We start from the raw sequence: 23577 nt of genomic DNA on the forward strand, positions 1-23577 counted from the left end.
CACGCTTTGCACGTTTCTGGAAAATGCAAGATTCTGGATAGAGTTCATGTCCCTTGACCAGAATCAATTAACATGGCATGAAACACTTAATCATCACCCCAAGCTCAGACCAAGTCCCACCCTTACCTTGGCGCTCCCAAAATCCAGTAAGTGATGTAGTCATAGGTCAACAGCTCGAGACCTATCACCCCTTCTGTCCACGAGCTATCATCTATTCTTGCTGCACCTTCCATTCTGAATGTTGTCAGTTCCAAGTCTGTCACATTTATTGATGCCAAGTCCATAGCTGGAAGGAAACCAACAGAGTGGATAAAACAGAACTCGACTCATTATCTTCTCTAATCAGTTATTAAAACTTTTCAATATCTCAATTTCATAAAATTTCACTCGCTTGGATATCAAATCTTTAGCCCAATTCATAAATTTTCTGAACACTATTATCACTAATAACACTACTAGGAATAAAGAAAGAACTTACCAAGACTCCTGCTGTGTACTTTACTTTATCTTCAAAGTGGGGATGGTCTGCAACTTTAAGCTGAGCTAACGTAACAAAACTTTCCTTGACAGGAAGGTTGGATGTCATGAACATCCCAGAGGTGGTGTGGTCTGCCACATATTCTGCCACTACAGTAATCTGTGAAGAAGAGTATGCTTACATGACGTACACAATATGAAAAAATATATATCGTTTATGTACACAATTTCTCCACACTCTGAGGCAGCATCAGGAGCAGAGGAAAAATGGCCCCATTTGCTCACATACACTAACTCTCATGCATAATGCACAGAAACTACATGTCCTTATTCACAGTTTCTCCAAGCAGCTTCACATGCCCTGATCCAGCCTGCTGACTGCATGTCCATCTCTTACATCTCGCTCCATCCTTCCAACTTCTCCTTGTTCTTGCTCTTCCTCCCTACATTTCCATATATGTACATATATGAATATGTACATATGTACATATGGTGAGAACAATGGAAGTAAGGGGAGTGGGGGAGGAATGGGATGTATTTAGGGAATCAGTGATGGATTGCACAAAAGATGCTTGTGGCATGAAAAGAGTGGGAGGTGGGTTGATTAGAAAGGGTAGTGAGTGGTGGGATGAAGAAGTAAGATTATTAGTGAAAGAGAAGAGAGAGGCATTTGGACGATTTTTGCAGGGCAAAAATGCAATTGAGTGGGAGATGTATAAAAGAAAGAGACAGGAGGTCAAGAGAAAGGTGCAAGAGGTGAAAAAGAGGGCAAATGAAAGTTGGGGTGAGAGAGTATCATTAAATTTTAGGGAGAATAAAAAGATGTTCTGGAAGGAGGTAAATAAAGTGCGTAAGACAAGGGAGCAAATGGGAACTTCAGTGAAGGGCGCAAATGGGGAGGTGATAACAAGTAGTGGTGATGTGAGAAGGAGATGGAGTGAGTATTTTGAAGGTTTGTTGAATGTGTTTGATGATAGAGTGGCAGATATAGGGTGTTTTGGTCGAGGTGGTGTGCAAAGTGAGAGGGTTAGGGAAAATGATTTGGTAAACAGAGAAGAGGTAGTAAAAGCTTTGTGGAAGATGAAAGCCGGCAAGGCAGCAGGTTTGGATGGTATTGCAGTGGAATTTATTAAAAAAGGGGGTGACTGTATGTGACTGGTTGGTAAGGTTATTCAATGTATGTATGACTTATGGTGAGGTGCCTGAGGATTGGCGGAATGCGTGCATAGTGCCATTGTACAAAGGCAAAGGGGATAAGAGTGAGTGCTCAAATTACAGAGGTATAAGTTTGTTGGGTATTCCTGGTAAATTATATGGGAGGGTATTGATTGAGAGGGTAAAGGCATGTACAGAGCATCAGATTGGGGAAGAGCAGTGTGGTTTCAGAAGTGGTAGAGGATGTGTAGATCAGGTGTTTGCTTTGAAGAATGTATGTGAGAAATACTTAGAAAAGCAAATGGATTTGTATGTAGCATTTATGGATCTGGAGAAGGCATATGATAGAGTTGATTGAGATGCTCTTTGGAAGGTGTGGGAGGCAAGTTGTTAGAAGCAGTGAAAAGTTTTTATCGAGGATGTAAGGCATGTGTACGTGTAGGAAGAGAGGAAATTGATTGGTTCTCAGTGAATGTAGGTTTGCGGCAGGGGTGTGTGATGTCTCCATGGTTGTTTAATTTGTTTATGGATAGGGTTGTTAGGGAGGTGAATGCAAGAGTTTTGGAAAGAGGGGCAAGTATGAAGTCTGTTGGGGATGAGAGAGCTTGGGAAGTGAGTCAGTTGTTGTTCGCTGATGATACAGCACTAGTGGCTGATTCATGTGAGAAACTGCAGAAGCTGGTGACTGAGTTTGGTAAAGTGTGAGAAAGAAGAAAGTTAAGAGTAAATGTGAATAAGAGCAAGGTTATTAGGTACAGTAGGGTTGAGGGTCAAGTCAATTGGGAGGTAAGTTTGAATGGAGAAAAACTGGAGGAAGTAAAGTGTTTTAGATATGTGGGAGTGGATCTGGCAGCGGATGGAACCATGGAAGTGGAAGTGAATCATAGGGTGGGGGAGGGGGCGAAAACCCTGGGAGCCTTGAAGAATGTGTGGAAGTCGAGAACATTATCCCGGAAAGCAAAAATGAGTATGTTTGAAGGAATAGTGGTTCCAACAATGTTGTATGGTTGTGAGGCATGGGCTATGGATAGAGTTGTGCGCAGGAGGGTGGATGTGCTAGAAATGAGATGTTTGAGGACAATGTGTGGTGTGAGGTGGTTTGATCGAGTAAGTAATGTAAGGGTAAGAGAGATGTGTGGAAATAAAAAGAGCGTGGTTGAGAGAGCAGAAGAGGGTGTTTTGAAATGGTTTGGGCACATGGAGAGAATGAGTGAGGAAAGATTGACCAAGAGGATATATATGTCGGAGGTGGAGGGAACGAGGAGAAGTGGGAGACCAAATTGGAGGTGGAAAGATGGAGTGAAGATTTTGAGTGATCGGGGCCTGAACATGCAGGAGGGTGAAAGGAGGGCAAGGAATAGAGTGAATTGGATCGATGTGGTACACCGGGGTTGACGTGCTGTCAGTGGATTGAATTAGGGCATGTGAAGCATCTGGGGTAAACCAAGGAAAGCTCTGTGGGGCCTGGATGTGGAAAGGGAGCTGTGGTTTCGGGCATCATTGCATGACAGCTAGAAAATGAGTGTGAACGAATGAGGCCTTTGTTGTCTTTTCCTAGAGCTACCCCGCACACATGAGGGGGGAGGGGGATGGTATTCCATGTGTGGCGAGGTGGCGATGGGAATGAATAAAGGCAGACAGTGTGAATTGTGTGCATGGGTATATATGTATGTGTCTGTGTGTGTATATATATGTGTACATTGAGATGTATAGGTATGTATATTTGCGTGTGTGGATGTGTATGTATATACACTGTGTATGGGGGTGGGTTGGGCCATTTCTTTCATCTGTTTCCTTGCGCTGCCTCGCAAACGCAGGAGACAGCGACAAAGCAAAATAAAAAAAAATATATATATATATATATATATATATATATATATATATATATATATATTATATATATATATATATATATATATATATTATATATATATATATATATATATATATATATATATATATATATATATATATATATATATATATATATATATATTATATATATATATATATATATATATATAATATATATATATATATATATATATATATATATACTATCCCTGGGGATAGGGGAGAAAGAATACTTCCCATGTATTCCCTGCGTCTCGTAGAAGGCGACTAAAAGGGGAGGGAGCGGGGGGCTGGAAATCCTCCCCTCTCTTTTTTTTTTTTCCCAAAACAAGGAACAGAGAAGGGGGCCAGGTGAGGATATTCCCCCAAAGGCCCAGTCCTCTGTTCTTAACGCTACCTCGCTAACGCGGGAAATGGCAAATAGGTTGAAAAAAAAAAATTATATATATATATATATATATATATATATATATATATATGGGGATAGGGGAGAAAGAATACTTCCCACGTATTCCCTGCGTGTCGTAGAAGGCGACTAAAAGGGAAGGGAGCGGGAGGCTGGAAATCCTCCCCTCATTTTTTTTTTTTCCAAAAGAAGAAACAAAGAAAGGGGCCAGGTGAGGATATTCCCTCAAAGGCCCAGTCCTCATCCTCTGTTCTTAACGCTACCTCGCTAATGCGGGAAATGGCGATTAGTATAAAAAAAATATATATATATATATATATATATATATATATATATATATATATATATATATATATATACACACATTTTAGAATAATGCATCTACCTCAGGGAATTGGGCATTCCAAGCCATAGGAAGCCAGCTGGGTTTAAGCCCCCAAACAAAAAAAATTCTGGAAAAGATGCCTGCCTCTGTGCATGTGATCCATTCAGTGGAAATGGGAACATGATTAATAATAGTAATTAGATAATAGAAAGGAAATAAAAACACAATTGACAAATAAATTGTGAAGCACATGGTGATATATTCACTGGTAATATAAAACTATTGTTGCATGTGTACTGACAGCATTTTATGACAAACTAGCAGCCAAGAAATCAGGCATCATATAATTTTCATTAAGATAACAATTTAGTGTTGTTATTGTGCTATTGACAATTTTTATCTCAGTGTGATTCATTCTTGAAAAATTTTATTTACAGTTATAATATTTGTTTCCAATTTGAATATTTATAGATGAAAAACATTATTTTCAACATCTCATGTATTTACACACCTTTTAATTTTAGTCTGTGGGGCTTGGATGTGGATAGGTAGTTGTGGTTTTGGTGCATTACACATGACAGCTAGAGACTGAGTGCGAATGAATGTGGCCTTTTTTGTCTGTTTTCCTGGCGCTGCTGCACTAAAGCAGGGGGTGGCGATGCTGTTTTCTTTGGGGTGTGTTGGCACCAGGAATGGATGAGGGCGAGCAAATATGAAAATGTACAAGTGTATATATGTCTGTGTATGTATATGTTGATAATGTATATGTACGTGTGTGGGTGTTTGTGTGTATATATATATATATATATATATATATATACTTCCCACATATTCCCCTGCGTGTCGTAGAAGGCGACTAAAAGGGGAGGGAGCGGGGGGCTGGAAATCCTCCCCTCTCATTATTTTTTTTAATTTTCCAAAAGAAGGAATAGAGAAGGGGGCCAGGTGAGGATATTCCCTTAAAGGCCCAGTTCTCTGTTCTTAACGCTACCTTGCTAACGCGGGAAATGGCGAATAGTTTGAAAGAAAGAAAAGATATACACACATACATGCCCACACACACATATACACACCAACACACACACATGTACATACCTATACATACAGACACATACATATATACACATGTACATATTCATACATGCTGCCTCCATCCTTTCCTGCCGCCACCCCACCACACATGAAATGACAATTCACACTCAGTCTCTAGCTGTCATGTGTAATGCATCAGAACCACAGCTCCCTTTCCACATCCAGGCCCCACAGGACTTTTCATGGTTTGCCCCAGATGCTTCACAGCATGTCGACCCCAGTATGCCACATCATTCCAATTCACTCTATTCCTTGCACGCCTTTCGCCCTCTTGTGTGTTCGGGCCCTGATTGCTCTGAATCTTTTTCACTCCATCCTTCCACCTCCAATTTGGTCTCCCACTTCTCGTTCCCTCCACCTCTGACACATATATTCTCTTTGTCAATCTTTCCTCACTTATTCTCTCCATGTGACCAAACCATTTCAATACACCCTTTTGCTCTCTCAACCACACTCTTTTTATTACCACACACACACGGGGAAGATGAAACTTATCTTGTTTAATTTTCCCTGTGGACTCACAGGAATATGTTGATCATGCGCAAAATTGTGATCCTCTCCCATATATATATATATATATATATATATATATATATATATATATATATATATATATATATATATATATATGAGAACAGCTATCCCTGGGGATAGGGGAGAAAGAATACTTCCCACGTATTCCCTGCGTGTCGTAGAAGGCGACTAAAAGGGAAGGGAGCGGGGGGGGGGGGGGGCCTGGAAATCCTCCCCTCTTGTTTTTTTTTTTTTTTTTTTTTTTTTTTTTTTTTTCTCAAAGAAGGAACAGAGAAGGGGGCCAGATGAGGATATTCCCTCAAAGGCCCAGTCCTCTGTACTTAACGCTACCTCGGTAACGTGGGAAATGGTGAATAGTACGAAAGAAAGAACATTCAAAATATAACAGCAATAAACCTTGCAAAAAAACATAATACATTTGAAAACAGTAATACACATGATAATATAACACCAATAAACATCATATTAATATTATTCAATTAATACAAATCAGCAAATAATAAAATCATCTACAATAGTATATAATAAATGCAAATATTTCACTATATATAGCAATTACAATATACCTTATAATATGAAAGTTACACTTGTGCTAATATACAAGTAAGACACATACTAACATACTACTTATAATCATATCAAACTAATACACTTAATATTCAATACAAATGCAACTGTAATTAAACAAATAATACAGCTGAAATACAACAAATACACCTAATAGAATATACACACAATATACATATAAAAATAACACACCTATCAAGCAAAAATTTAAATCTATACATCAATATTTTTAACTTTCTACAATGGGAAACAGAAGAAGGAGTCACGCGGGGAGTGCTCATCCTCCTCGAAGGCTCAGACTGGGGTGTCTAAATGTGTGTGAATGTAACCAAGATGTGAAAAAAGGAGAGATAGGTAGTATGTTTGAGGAAAGGAACCTGGATGTTTTGGCTCTGAGTGAAACGAAGCTCAAGGGTAAAGGGGAAGAGTGGTTTGGGAATGTCTTGGGAGTAAAGTCAGGGGTTAGTGAGAGAACAAGAGCAAGGGAAGGAGTAGCAGTACTCCTGAAACAGGAGTTGTGGGAGTATGTGATAGAATGTAAGAAAGTAAATTCTCGATTAATATGGGTAAAACTGAAAGTTGATGGAGAGAGACAGGTGATTATTGGTGCATATGCACCTGGGCATGAGAAGAAAGATCATGAGAGGCAAGTGTTTTGGGAGCAGCTGAATGAGTGTATTAGTGGTTTTGATGCACGAGACCGGGTTATAGTGGTGGGTGATTTGAATGCAAAGGTGAGTAATGTGGCAGTTGAGGGAATAATTGGTATACATGTGGTGTTCAGTGTTGTAAATGGAAATGGTTAAGAGCTTGTAGATTTATGTGCTGAAAAAGGACTGGTGATTGGGAATACCTAGTTTAAAAAGCGAGATATACATAAGTATATGTATATAAGTAGGAGAGATGGCCACAGAGCGTTATTGATTACGTGTTAATTGACAGGCGCGCGAAAGAGAGACTTTTGGATGTTAATGTGCTGAGAGGTGCAACTGGAGGGATGTCTGATCATTACCTTGTGGAGGTTAAGGTGAAGATTTGTATGGGTTTTCAGAAAAGAAGAGTGAATGTTGGGGTGAAGAGGGTGGTGAGAGTAAGTGAGCTTGGGGAGGAGACTTGTGAGAGGAAGTACCAGGAGAGACTGAGTACAGAATGGAAAAAGGTGAGAACAATGGAGGTAAGGGGAGTGGGGGAGGAATGGGATGTATTTAGGGAATCAGTGATGGATTGCACAAAAGATGCTTGTGGCATGAGAAGATTGGGAGGTGGGTTGATTAGAAAGGGTAGTGAGTGGTGGGATGAAGAAGTAAGATTATTAGTGAAAGAGAAGAGAGAGGCATTTGGATGATTTTTGCAGGGCAAAAAAGCAATTGAGTGGGAGATGTATAAAAGAAAGAGACAGGAGGTCACGAGAAAGGTGCAAGAGGTGAAAAAGAGGGCAAATGAGAGTTGGGGTGAGAGAGTATCATTAAATTTTAGGGAGAATAAAATGATGTTCTGGAAGGAGGTAAATAAAGTGCGTAAGACAAAGAGAGCAAATGGGAACTTCAGTGAAGGGTGCAAATGGGGAGGTGATAACAAGTAGTGGTGATGTGAGAAGGAGATGGAGTGAGTATTTTGAAGGTTTGTTGAATGTGTTTGATGATAGAGTGGCAGATATAGGGTGTTTTGGTCGAGGTGGTGTGCAAAGTGAGAGGGTTAGGGAAAATGATTTGGTAAACAGAGAAGAGATAGTAAAAGCTTTGCGGAAGATGAAAGCCGGCAAGGCAGCAGGTTTGGATGGTATTGCAGTGGAATTTATTAAAAAAGGGGGTGACTGTATTATTGACTGGTTGGTAAGGTTATTTAATGAATGTATGACTCATGGTGAGGTGCCTGAGGATTGGCGGAATGCTTGCATAGTGCCATTGTACAAAGGCAAAGGGGATAAGAGTGAGTGCTCAAATTACAGAGGTATAAGTTTGTTGAGTATTCCTGGTAAATTATATGGGAGGGTATTGATTGAGAGGGTGACGACATGTACAGAGCATCAGATTGGGGAAGAGCAGTGTGGTTTCAGAAGTGGTGGAGGATGTGTGGATCAGGTGTTTGCTTTGAAGAATGTATGTGAGAAATACTTAGAAAAGCAAATGGATTTGTATTTAGCATTTATGGATCTGGAGAAGGCATATGATAGAGTTGATAGAGATGCTCTGTGGAAGGTATTAAGAATATATGGTGTGGGAGGCAAGTTGTTAGAAGCAGTGAAAAGTTTTTATCGAGGATGTAAGGCATGTGTACATGTAGGAAGAGAGGAAAGTGATTGGTTCTCAGTGAATGTAGGTTTGCGGCAGGGGTGTGTGATGTCTCCATGGTTGTTTAATTTGTTTATGGATGGGGTTGTTAGGGAGGTGAATGCAAGTGTTTTCGAAAAAGGGGCAAGTATGAAGTCTGTTGTGGATGAGAGAGCTTGGGAAGTGAGTCAGTTGTTGTTCGCTGATGATACAGCGCTGGTGGCTGATTCATGTGAGAAACTGCAGAAGCTGGTGACTGAGTTTGGTAAAGTGTGTGAAAGAAGAAAATTAAGAGTAAATGTGAATAAGAGGAAGGTTATTAGGTACAGTAGGGTTGAGGGTCAAGTCAATTGGGAGGTAAGTTTGAATGGAGAAAAAGTGGAGGAAGAGAAGTGTTTTAGATATCTGGGAGTGGATTTGGCAGCGGATGGAACCATGGAAGCGGAAGTGAATCATAGGGTGGGGGAGGGGGCGAAAATTCTGGGAGCGTTGAAGAGTGTGTGGAAGTCGAAAACATTATCTCGGATATCAAAAATGGGTATGTTTGAAGGAATAGTGGTTCCAACAATGTTATATGGTTGCGAGGCATGGGCTATGGATAAGAGTTGTGCGCAAGGAGGGTGGATGTGCTGGAAATGAGATGTTTAAGGACAATATGTGGGGAGGTGGTTTGATCGAGTAAGTAATGTAAGGGTAAGAGAGATGTGTGGAAATAAAAAGAGCGTGGTTGAGAGAGCAGAAGAGGGTGTTTTGAAATGGTTTGGTCACATGGAGAGAATGAGTGAGGAAAGATTGACCAAGAGGATATGTGTCAGAGGTGGAGGGAACGAGGAGAAGTGGGAGACCAAATTGGAGGTGGAAAGATGGAGTAAAAAAGATTTTGAGTGATTGGGGCCTGAGCATGCAGGGGGGTGAAAGGCGTGCAAGGAATAGAGTGAATTGGAACGATGTGGTATACCGGGTCCGATGTGCTGTCAGTGGATTGAACCAGGGCATGTGAAGCGTCTGGGGTAAACCATGAAAAGTTCTGTGGGGCCTGGATGTGGAAAGGGAGCTGTGGTTTCAGTGACAGCTAGAGACTGAGTGTGAACGAATGGGGCCTTTGTTGTCTTTCCTAGCACTACTTCACACACGAGGGGGGAGGGGGTTGTTATTACATGTGTGGCGAGGTGGCGATGGAAATGAATAAAGGCAGACAGTATGAAGTATGTACATGTGTATATATGTATATGTCTGTGTGTGTATATACATGTATATGTTGGGAGTGGATCTGGCAGCGGATGGAACCATGGAAGCGGAAGTGGATCATAGGGTGGGGGAGGGGGCGAAAATTCTGGGAGCCTTGAAGAATGTGTGGAAGTCGAGAACATTATCTCGGAAAGCAAAAATGGGTATGTTTGAAGGAATAGTGGTTCCAACAATGTTGTATGGTTGCGAGGCGTGGGCTATGGATAGTGTTGTGCGCAGGAGGATGGATGTGCTGGAAATGAGATGTTTGAGGACTATGTGTGGTGTGAGGTGGTTTGATCGAGTAAGTAACGTAAGGGTAAGAGAGATGTGTGGAAATAAAAAGAGCGTGGTTGAGAGAGCAGAAGAGGGTGTTTTGAAATGGTTTGGTCACATGGAGAGAATGAGTGAGGAAAGATTGACCAAGAGGATATATGTGTCGGAGGTGGAGGGAATGAGGAGAAGAGGGAGACCAAATTGGAGGTGGAAAGATGGAATGAAAAAGATTTTGTGTGATCAGGGCCTGAACATGCAGGAGGGTGAAAGGAGGGCAAGGAATAGAGTGAATTGGAGCGATGTGGTATACCAGGGTTGACGTGCTGTCAGTGGATTGAATCAAGGCATGTGAAGCGTCTGGGGTAAACCATGGAAAGCTGTGTAGGTATGTATATTTGCGTGTGTGGACGTATGTATATACATGTGTATGGGGGTGGGTTGGGCCATTTGTTTCGTCTGTTTCCTTGCGCTACCTCGCAAACGCGGGAGACAGTGGAGAAAAAAAAAAAAAAAAAAAAAAAAAATGGGATGTAGAGGTATGTATATTTGCGTGTGTGGATGTGTATGTGGGTGGGTTGGGCCATTCTTTCGTCTGTTTCCTTGCGCTACCTCGCTAATGCAGGAGACAGCGACAAAGCAAAATAATAATAATATAATATATATAAACATTCATTAAACATGTCAATTTTGACACTTGTCACCACGAACGTTAACTTAGGTCAAATTTCAAAAGCTCATCTTCATTCATTACAAATATTTTACCTAATTTTACATCACAAACCAAATCTTGACCCATATCTTACACAGCCCTCACTAATATCACCCATCACTCGGATCTTTCAAAACAATTAACACTTCCATATACTTTCTCCATCTGTTAAAACTCTCAAAAACACACCACAATACCACTGAAAATCACTTCCTCTACACATCTAAATTAATTACTGATAATAAATCTTATTAAACATGTCAATTTTGGCACCTGTCACCACGAACATTAACTTAGGTCAAATTTCAAAAGCTCATCTTCATTCAATACAAATATTTTACCTAATTTTACATCACAAACCAAATCTTGACCCATATTTTACACAGCCCTCACTAATATCACCCATCACTCGGATCTTTCACAAAAATTAACACTTCCATATACTTTCTCCATCTGTTAATACTCTCAAAAACACACCACAATACCACTGAAAATCACCTCCTCTATACATCTAAATTAATTACTGATAATAAATCTTATGCACTACATTATCATCTTAAAAAGACCCACTTCCAGTACTTCATACATTTTTGACATCATTCATTCATTGAACATAATATTACCAATGTAATACACCTACTATACAACTGATAAAGCTATTATACATTTTTTACATCAACTTATGTAATACACCTACTATATAACAAAAAGCTATTATACATTTTTCACATTAACTTCGAAACCAAGTAACCGCAATACATCACCCTACCTCCCTAACACTCCACACCATTAACTTTTTGAGTACTATATAAATTAGAGAAATGTTAAGCAACAGAGCAACCAATGAACAACTTTTATCCTACTGTATTTCAACATTTATACAACTAGATCACAGTGTGATGTTTCAATACATACAATTAGGTTTTCTATTTACACTTACTAGACACACTTCAATTATCTCTAATGGTGGCACTAGGCATGTTTTTATGTCTGCTTCAATTACATCCGTTTTTCACTAACTTCATACTCAAAACTCACATTTCCCATGATGTACACACCCCTAACTACTATAATTTTAGACCATTCTCAAAAATTTACATTTTAAAGTCTTCTTATACATTTTTTAAAATAATGGACAATGCAATACACTAGCATGGTCCATTACAAATATATTATGACAAATTAATATTTACAATAAAATTAACTGCTGATATATATATATATTCAAATGATAAACTTTTCAGTTTTCTTATATTTCTATCTATTCATTCATTACGGTCTAATAAACTAATATAATGTGTAATATTTTATGTGACCTCAAATCATGTTACAAATTATAAATCCACTTACACATGCCAGCCAGCCATTAACCCTCACCATTCTAGAAAAATGTCGAGTCAAAAATCTAAATATTACGAACAACATACCAAGGAAGCAGATCCTATCACCTTCCTCACTACAAATATGTACATTTCCTACATACAGCCTCTGGCCTACTATATTACCCTCTTACATGCCACAAACTCAATCAAAAAAAAAAAAAAAAAAAAAAAAAAAATTATTCCATTATAAATATTTCCCATAATGGAAATTCCACCTTTAAATATATAACTCGACTCAAAGTGTTCATTACTCGTTGAAGATCAGGGAAAACATAACCCCAAACACCTTCCCCACAATATGTACATTTCCTAGATACAGCTTCTGGCCTACATATTACCATCTCACATGCCACAAACTGGCTATTAAAAGAACAATACATTTAAAAACCAATTACTACATCATCTGCAACATGCACATGATGGAAATTCCACCATTAAATAAATAACTCGACTTAAAGTGTTCATTACTCGTTGAAGATCAGGGAAAATGTAACCCCCATACCACACTCAACTCACTCCTGGCCCCTTGCCTTTAAAAAAATGACACCAAACGCCACAACCTTTCTATAACATACCTTATTTAATAAATTGTCACAACAATAAGATGTAAAATACATAAAGCGAACCATTCTCTCCCGTCTCAAGAGGCCAAAAAAATCCACCATTTGCCTTCATCAAATCACCATCCCTTAACTAGACCCCTCAACTTTACCCTCTATTATAACCGTAACCAATTAAATAACACTAATCATAATCAATAACACCTTATACTCATTACAACGTTATTTTTCTTAACCTTTCAGTACTTAATTACCATCCGAAAACTAAGATTTTCCAGGCTAGGTCAGCCGCTAGGCATCTTCCTCCATCATGGTTCACGCTCGCCAAAGGCCAGCAACTTCGCCATCCAGCCCGACCGTGACGTAATCAAAGAAAATGGAAACCGTCCCAGAGAAAACTGTGTTCTTACAGCGCTGACTCAACTATAATACATATATCGCTTTTATTTCCTGAAATGGCCGATAGATGGGTATTCTTTTCTTAATTTCTTCCAAATTACCGTAATTCGTAGTAACTAAAAATGTTGAAAACTTAGTTATCATAGCCACTATTTCAATTCAACATTGCCATATTCATTGTCGAGAAAAATACCCACAATTAACAAATCTTGGATAAATTTCAAGGTACCATATACAGCATATACACTTAATGAATCAACAAGTTTTACAACGCTGAATATTTCTATACTTCTCTTAATTTCACGATAAAAACAAGGAAATTATCACACTCGATTTCTTGCATCCCCCTCACATACTCTTGTAACACATTAAGGAATTTCAGGTCCTATTCATTCCAGGGTCACCCTTACGCTATATATATATATATATATATATATATATATATATATATATATATATATATATATATATATATATTTATTTTGCGAAAGAAATGGCCCAACCCACCCCCATACACATGTATATACATACACGTCCACACACGCAAATATACATACCTATACATCTCAATGTACACATATATATACAAACACAGACACATACATATATACCCAAGCACACAATTCACACTGTCTGCCTTTATTCATTCCCATCGCCACCTCGCCACACATGGATTAACATACCCCTCCCCCCACATGTGTGCGAGGTAGCACTAGGAAAAGACAACAAAGGCCCCATTCGTTCACACTCAGTCTCTAGCTGTCATGCAATAATGCCCGAAACCACAGCTCCCTTTCCACATCCAGGCCCCACACAACTTTCCATGGTTTACCCCAGACGCTTCACATGCCCTGATTCAATCCACTGACAGCACGTCAACCCCGGTATACCACATCGATCCAATTCACTATATTCCTTGCCTGCCTTTCACCCTCCTGCATGTTCAGGCCCCGATCACTCAAAATCTTTTTCACTCAATCTTTCCACCTCCAATTTGGTTTCCCACTTCTCCTCGTTCCCTCCACCTCCGACAAATATATCCTCTTGGTCAATCTTTCCTCACTCATTCTTTCCATGTGCCAAAACCATTTCAAAACACCCTCTTCTGCTCTCTCAACCACGCTCTTTTTATTTCCACATCTCTCTTACCCTTACATTACTTACTTGATCAAACCACCTCACACCACACACTGTCCTCAAATCTCATTTCCAGCACATCCATCCTCCTGCGCACAACTCTATAGCCCACGCCTCGCAACCATACAACATTGTTGGAACCACTATTCCTTCAAACATACCCATTTTTGCTTTCCGAGATAATGTTCTCGACTTCCACAGATTCTTCAAGGCTCCCAGGATTTTCGCCCCCTCCCCCACCCTATGATTCACTTCTGCTTCCATGGTTCCATCCGCTGCCAGATCCACTCCCACATATCTAAAACACTTTACTTCCCCCAGTTTTTCTCCATTCAAACTTACCTCCCAATTGACTTGACCCTCAACCCTACTGTACCTAATAACCTTGCTCTTATTCACATTTACTCTTAACTTTCTTCTTTCACACACTTTACCAAACTCAGTCACCAGCTTCTGCAGTTTCTCACACGAATCAGCCACCAGCGCTATATCATCAGCGAACAACAACTGACTAACTTCATAAGCTCTCTCATCCACAACAGACTGTATGCTTGCCCCTCTTTCCAAAACTCTTGCATTCACCTCCCTAACAACCCCATCCATAAACAAATTAACCACGCAGACATCACGCACCCCTGTCGCAAACCAAGATTCAATGAGAACCAATCACTTTCCTCTCTTCCTACACGTACACATGCCTTACATCCTCGATAAAAACTTTTCACTGCTTCTAACAACTTACCTCCCACACCATATATTTTTAATACCTTTCGCAGAGCATCTCTATCAACTCTATCATATGCCTTCTCCAGATCCATAGATGATACATACAAATCCATTTGCTTTTCTAATTATTTCTAACATACATTTTTCAAAGCAAACACCTGATCCACACATACTCTACCACTTCTGAAACCACACTGCTCTTCCACAATCTAATGCTCTGTACATGCCTTCACCCTCTCAATCAATACCCTCCCATATAATTTCCCAGGAATACTCAACAAACTTATACCTCTGTAATTTGAGCACTCACTCTTATCCCCTTTGCCTTTGTACAATGGCACTATGCAAGCATTCCACTAGTCCTCAGGCACCTCACCATGAGTCATACATACGTTAAATAACTTTACCAACCAGTCAACAATACAGTCACCTCCTTCTTTAATAAATTCCACCGTAATACCATCCAAACCTGCTGCCTTGCCAACTTTCATCTTCCGCAAAGCTTTTACTACCTCTTCTCCGTCTCCCTGCAAGTGTGGTCCAAATGCCTCTTTTCTCTTTCACTAACAATCTTACTTCATCCCACCACTCACTACCGTTTCTAATCTGCCCACCTCCCACCTTTCTCATGCCATATGCATCTTTTGCACAAGCCATCACTGTTTCCCTAAATACATCCCATTCCTCACCCACTCCCCTTACGTCATTTGCTCTCTCCTTTTGCCATTCTACACTCAATCTTTCCTGGTACTTCCTCATGCAAGTATCCTTTCTAATCTCACTTACTCTCACCGCTCTCTTCTCCCTAACATTCTCTTTGCTTTTTTTGAAAACCTCTACACTTCTGCACCTTTGCCTCCACAGGATAGTGATCAAACATCCCTCCAGCTGCTCCTCTCAGCACATTAACATCTAAAAGTCTATCTTTTACAAGCCTATCAATTAACACATAATCCGATAATGCCCTCTGACCATCTCTTCTACTCACATACATATACTTATGTATATCTCTCTTTTTAAACTAAGTATTCCCAATTGCTAGTATTTTTTCAGCACACAAATCCACAAGCTCTTCACCATTTCCATTTACAACACTGAACACCCAATGTACACCAATTATACCCTCAACTGCCACATTACTCACCTTCAAATTCAAATCACCCATCACTATAACCAGGTCTCGTGCAACAAAGCCACTAACACACTCACTCAGCTGCTCCCAAAAGACTTGCCTCTCATGATCTTTCTTCTCATGACTGGGTGCATAGGCACCAATAATCACCCATATCTCTCCGTCCACTTTCAGTTTTACCCACATCAATCTAGAACTTACTTTCTTTCACCATATTACTTACTCCCACAACTCCTACTTCAGGAGTAGCAGTACTCCTTCCTTAGCTCTTGTCCTCTCACCAACCCCTGACTTTACTCCCAAGACATTCCCAGACCACTCTTCCCCTTTACCCTTGAGCTTTGTTTCGCTCAGATCCAGAACATCCAGGTTTCTTTCCTCAAACATACTACTCATCTCTCCTCATCTTTGTTACATCCACACACATTCAAACACCCCAATCTGAGTCTTCAAGGAGGAAGAGCAACCCCCACTTGATTCCTTCTTCTATTTTCCTTTTTAGAAATTTAAATACAAGGAGAGGGTTCTTGCCCCCCCACTCCCGTCCCCTTTAGTTGCCTTCTACAACACCCGGGGAATATGTGGGAAAAATTCTTTCTCCCCTATCCCCAGGGATACATGTCACCATATCTTGTATTTCAAGTAAAAATACTCTTTGTAAAGGAGTTTCTAAGGAAAAATTGTTTTTAATTAATTCTGTATCAAGTTGTAGTTTCCACAAGCTCAACCCCAACATTAACTGGGGGCCAATCTGAATTGAAATGAAGTTCACATATTTGCTGAAAGACAGTTTACTTTCTCAACAATTCTAGAGGTAGGAGTACTGGTGATAGATTAGGCATAGTGTCATAATTAGCTCTCATTCTAATACAGATTCATGCAGTTTATTTACTATGACAAAGATATCTGTAGGCCTTCTTTCAGTTTCCCATTATACAATTTACACAGGACCATGTCTTGCTTTCTTAAAATCTAATACCTTCTTTATCTTTTCTATTTTCTGTCACAAACTTGGCCATTTCTATGTACAGTGCTCATACTACTAGCTACTTCACTAAGAAAAGCTGAAAATAAATCCACTACTAGAGGCACAAAGTTAACGTAATATTAGTTAACATAAAGAACTTAAATGGACTTTTAAAATTACACTGGGTTAGGTGAAGCATTCATCTACACTATCCAATTTCAGTAAAAAATCTAGAACCAACTTAATCTGATGAAGCATAATTCAAGCAGTAAAATAAGGTTTGGTAATCACCTCCTCTAGTTGTGCCACCTTATTGGCAACTTTTTCGATCTATCCATCTGCTTATCCCTGTCCTTACATGCCTCCCTTGTATACACCATTCCACATATTCTTCCCCAATTTCTCCCCCTCCATTACCCTTCCACTCTGTTTCCCCATGTCACAAGTGGTCCTCCTCTCACACCATTCCATTTAATCATATCATTCTACACTCATATTCTTTCCACATGCCAAAGTATTAAATTTTGCCCACTCTACCATTCCAAAATTCATTCCCTTTGCATTCACTGCCATACTAAATCTCTCTCATATACCCCCCTCATTTTTTTTTTTCTTCATTCGACCTAGTCACACATGTGCTAGTCTCAAATAGCTCGTTTCCACAGCCTGGGTTCTTGACCTCTACGCCTCATTCCAAGTCCAAGTTTCAACTGCATAGTTAAGGATCGGGAGGGCTATGCTTTCCCTTAATCCTTTCTTCATCAATATACTTACATCTCTACCCTTCAGTATTCTATTAGGGGACCCAATGACTCTACCCTGTACTGTTGTCTCCCTCATCTCTCCTTCCATATCACCAAACTTACCCAAGACAGCTCCTAAATACTTAAATCCTGTCACCTCTTCCAGTCTTTCTCTCCCCATATCTGAGATAGTTTAGTACATTTTCTTCTTTCACTCTATAGGGCTTTGCAAAATCTATCCAATCAAAGAAAAAGTTGGAAATATTGAAAAGGAAAAATTTACTGGATAAAAAAGAATTCATGACTGAAATTTCTCTGAAAAATAAGATCAAGGATAACAGTAAATACTGAAGAAGAATGGTTAAGTACTGATATGCAGGTATTGTACCATACTACACAAACTATGCAATCCAATCTAGTTTCCCAACACGAGGCTCCACCCTAGCCTGCCTCAATGTAACCCAGAGACGAACACTAATTCAAAGATGATGAATGGAAGGCATAACTGGTGGCTAACAATCTTCCAATAGAGCCATGGTTTTTCAACATTCCTACTAGATTTCATTGATATTTTCAGTGGCAATTTAATAAAAATTTTCTTTTCCCCCAAACTTCTATCCCTGTTTAACAAAATTTCTAACAACTTTTCATCTTCAGTGTAAGCAGAAAAATATTACCAAACCATGGCAATATCACAGGTTAATACTTTTCAACAATGATTATTCTGCCAACAAATCTAGTGAATATTACCAGTTTGGCCAATTGTGAATATCAAGTAATTTGGTTTTGTAAAGGCAGTGCAGTATTTTGAGAACACAGTGAAAAAAAAGTGGTGGGGTATAATTTGAAAGCAACATATTCTATAATTTCAAATAAGGTAACAATGGTGAGGGGCCCATCGTAGAAGAGCCTTCTATGATATGAGCACCTGGGAAAATATGAGGTTAATCAATGTACATGAAATAGAACCATTTGTAACAAATCAACAAAACCCATGAAAACCTTACCTAACCTCCACAGCAGCCAACATTACCGTAATCAATAATTTATTGATTTAGCTTCTCATTGGGAGATGACTACATATTATTCAGGTGCTTTACAAACCTTCTTTTGATTACACATTCATCTGCACAGAATGACTTTTTTGAAAAACATTAAATATGGCAACAGAAGTATATCCTGAAAATCAAAAGGTAAATTAATGCATGTAACCTACTTGCAACACTAAACAGAACCTATGCAAACCTTACCTGACCCCTAGCAGCCAATCTCTTTCAGTTTTCAGTAATTTAGTGGAAATATACCTGCTGCATTCATGAAAATGCTCCATCAAAGCAATCTAATGAGGTAATAATTGAAAGGCAGCCAACAACCAAGGAGGTACATTACCAGTACTACCCACCTGGTTATCAGAAGGGTCAGCGATAGATGCATAGTGAGCCAACACTTCACTGGCTGTCAAGTTGCACTCCTCTGACCCAGGTAGCTGTCTTCTCTTTCTGCCTCACCCACATGTGGATTACTGGTATTCTGTCCACAAACATACAAACTCTCCTTGTCATACATAACACCTGACAAGACTTAATTCACATAACTCATTCTTCGCAGCTAGATTTTCCTACAGTAAGCACTATGCGCTCGCCCTACCTTATTGAAAAATGTTAGCAACAGACACAAGTAGTGGGAAGAAACATTTAGGCAGACTTAGGTACAATCATTAGGTACAATTAGTAGGTAGGAACATTAGGCAGGAGCATTAGGTAGTAGTAGTCTGTAGGAACATTAGACTTACCCTATGTCAGTGGCCTGTTATGGACAAGGCACTAAAGCCTAAGAATTGGCACTGGAGTTACTAGTTATGGAGACTATTGCCGAGCCCACCTCCCACCTTTCTCATACCACATGCATCTTTGGCACATGCTATCACTGCTTCCCTAAATACATCCCATTCCTCACCCACGCCCCTCAATTTTTTTTGCCCTCATCTTTTGCCATTCTTACTCAATCTCTCTTGGTACTTCCTCACATAAGTCTCCTTTCCAAGCTCACTTACTCTCACCACTCTTTTCTTCCCGACATTGTCTCCTCTTTTTCGGAAAACCTCTAATCTTCACTTTCGCCTCCACAACATAGTGAGCAGACTTCACACCAGATGTCCCTTTCAGGTCATTTCCATCCAAAAGCTTCTCTCTTACATGCCTATCAATTAACATGTAATCTAAAAATGCCCTTTAATCATCTCTCCTACTCACATACGTATACTTGTGTTATATTTCTTTTTAAACCAGGTATTCCCAATCACCGATCATTTTTAGCACACAAATCCACAAGCTCTTCATCATTTCCATTCACAACACAGAATACCCCATGTACACCAATTATATATCTATCAAACATCATTCAATTAAATAATATGCTCCACAAATATTTTTGCCATCACAACTATATAAAGCATCTAAAAAATGCATTTTCGCTAAAATAGCTTAAATGTGAAGCTTAACTGATGAATTATCCTGAAATCTAAATCTTCAATATTCCAGTCAAAATATGATCCATGCATGACTGAACTTCATATAAAGTGACTACAAATGTATTCAAAAAGAAGACAGACCAAGTGGCTGCTCCATCGCCTGAAATGTGGCTATTCCATGTAGTCCCCAAGAGACCAAACTAATATTTCTATTACAAACCTCAACTGTTATGAATGGTTAAGTAAAGTTTTCACATGCTGCTGAACTGAGACAAGGGTTGTAGCCAATTTATACACTAACCCTGCATTTTCCCTGATATTCAAAATCCTCCCCATTCTCACCTTATCTAACATGGAAAACAATACTCCAAATCATTCTTCCTGAATTGCATATAATTCTCTCAAAACTTACCAACTGCATAAAATCATTATTTGAAACCAGTTCAATGGACATTAAAACTGGCAACTCACCATTCCAACATTATATGATAATGCATCAAACACCATTATTTTCTCCTGCAATACTTTACCCATAATTTCAGTTAATCTATCATACACCTCTAAACTAGGCTAAATGGATCTAGGGTCTAGGGTATAGATTCCCCTGATTGGCAAGTTGGTAAATCTGATTTTTCTAACTTTTAACCATACAGTTTCCTTGCACTTCACAATGGTGTGTGTGGGGTGGATGAGCTGTGCAAAGCCCTGTTGGCTTTGATAAAATTATTTGTTTTGTTCATCAGATTTGATAATCATTTAAATCCCAACATTTGTAAACACTTTTCATCTAAGTTTAAAATCAATAAACCAAGTAACAATGGAGAAATAAGGCAAATAAACAATGTCGGCATAATAATTTGAGGTGCAGGCTCCAAAACAGGAATAAATCTAATCACTGTAAAGAAAGGTTGATTAAAGATATCTATAAAATGTACATAATTACATCAAATTCACAAAAGTTATTAACAATAATCCAATGGGTTGTGGGGATCTAAAATATATGCTGATCTCCATCTTGGAACGGCTCTCTCACATGAAACTCATTAAGTGATATTAGTAGAAGCTTATAGGGCAGCCTATACCAAACCAGTGACTCTGCTGCATTTGTTGTAACAGACAATAGTAGCTGGCAGTAACTGCGAGGCGAAACATATCAAAATTATCCATTTAACCTTCAGCCTAGACCGCTCTATGCTGTGTTGTCTTCCTTCCTCTATGAGGCCTCCAATGCTACTTAATGTATGACATGTGTCATCACTCCTAAATAAACAATAAAGTATAATTCTGATATAATAAAGATAAATAATAATCAAAAATAATGGAAGAAAAAGATTTTGTGGACATTGAGCTGAGGTGGCACAGTTCCAGTTTGCCCAGGAGTGCAAGAAGATAGGACAGGCCAGAGATAGGCCTCCACCATGTCATGCACAAATAGTAAATTATTTAATCAGGTTCAACCCCATGGCATAGCTGCCCCTGAGGATAACCACCTTTCCCCCAAAGGCCAATACAGGCCTAATAAATGGCGGACATGTCCATCCACCATGCTACCAGCCGACCCCATCAAAGTGGAGAACCCACAAACCACCTTAATCTTTATCAATTCCATTTTTCTGAGGAAGACCATCAATTTGTTAATAATACTAGGGTTATCCCTGAGTACATTAATGTTAAATGTTTTTCTGGTTGTAGTGATCTATTAGTTTTCTTCTATGTTGTCGAAATCTACTGCATCGGAGTGAATGTTCTATTGTGGAGAGTTCTTCACACTGGTGGCATACTGGTGGAAATAGTTTGCTTACATATGGCAGAAAATGGGTGGTAAAAGTACAGTTTATCCTGAGGTGGGCCTGCACGGCCTCCTCTCTTCTGTTCTTGCTGTATGAGGTCGGCCAGTCTGCCACTTCTTGCTTGTATTTTTTATTTGTTAGGCTGGTCCAATGACTTTGCCACAGAAGATGGATAAATCTTTCCCCCAAGGAAAGGCAGAACCCCAGATCAAGATGATATCTTTCTCACGTAAATTTAGTTTATTAATTACATTACCCTGTAATTCACAGGACTCTGAACACTGAGCCTAGTGCTTTAAGAGCAGGAAGAAAATATGAAAAAAAATTGATTGATTAATTGTGATTTGAATTATATAGTCTATGGCTCGGTCAATGGCAAATAATTCAGTGCAAAATACAGATATATGGTTCAGCAAGGGGTATCTGAGGGCACACTCCATCGGCCCTCACACTTGCACCCACACATTCATCCATCTTGAAGTCATCAGTGTAGAAGTGAACATTAGATAAGATATTGATGATAACCTGATAAAAATTCTGGTGTACCTCGCTCTCCCATATATATACTTTAATGGCTGGAAGCCCACTTGCCTTGTTCATTATTTCTGAATTCTCCCATTGGGGGGTAAGGAATTCTTAACCAGCGGGTCCACTTTATTCACTTTAATACCAGAGTTCTCGCTAAGGAAGTGTATTCTGATGGCCAGGGGCCTCACACCTCTGGCTGAGCAGTGGATATTCCATAATGAGGCAACAGCCAGTTGTATTGTTCCCCCTGGCCATCAGAATACCGCTTTGACATGACAGGATCTCACGTCTTAGGCCTCAACTTCCAATTGTGGAACTCTGGTAAAAGGAAAGAGCCCCAAGACACATTCGCAAGCATTTATTCTGTATCATTCCTGGACTTGACCAAGTCCTCCACCCTCAGCTGGACATCCTACATAATCAACATCAAAATCTTCATCCCAAAAACCTGGGATTGTTTTGTATTGGTGCCACAATTATTTACTCCCGAGCAGCTATTTTACATCTATAGGGGTTTGACTTGTCCCACTAGGGAATATTTTGAGTGGAATGTATATTAACTAGAGTGGAATGAAAAGCCTTACGTCTCGTTAACCCAACTAACAGCTCCTCTCTCCAGTCTTTCCTTAAGCTCGTTATGTTGCTGTTCTCTTTTCTTCCTCTCTTCCATATATATATATATATATATATATATATATATATATATATATATATATATATATATATATATATATATATATATATATTATTTTGGTCATTATTCTTGTATCTTGTGGCCTCGTCTCTAATGTTTGGTCCCGTGGCACACATTTGGTTGCTGCTTCCTAAAGTTTCAATGTTTAGTGCTGCCA

General features: G+C 39.3%; 1 long non-coding RNA gene across 3 annotated transcripts; it reads right to left on the reverse strand.

Moving 5' to 3' along the window:
• Nucleotides 1-11: 11 nt before the first annotated feature.
• On the reverse strand, nucleotides 12-23416 carry LOC139764761 (uncharacterized). 3 transcript variants are annotated; one of them, XR_011716457.1, is made up of 3 exons: nucleotides 23311-23416; nucleotides 479-637; nucleotides 12-286 (listed from the first exon to the last, which is right to left on the reverse strand). It is a non-coding gene; the product is annotated as an uncharacterized lncRNA (long non-coding RNA). The 3 variants fall into 3 exon arrangements; XR_011716456.1 differs by lacking the exon at nucleotides 23311-23416 and adding an exon at nucleotides 13071-13180; XR_011716455.1 differs by lacking the exon at nucleotides 23311-23416 and adding an exon at nucleotides 13089-13197 and having other exon boundaries at nucleotides 13-286.
• Nucleotides 23417-23577: the final 161 nt, after the last annotated feature.

This window comes from Panulirus ornatus, chromosome 51, assembly GCF_036320965.1.
Source record: "Panulirus ornatus isolate Po-2019 chromosome 51, ASM3632096v1, whole genome shotgun sequence".
Classification (NCBI taxonomy): Eukaryota; Metazoa; Arthropoda; class Malacostraca; order Decapoda; family Palinuridae; genus Panulirus; species Panulirus ornatus.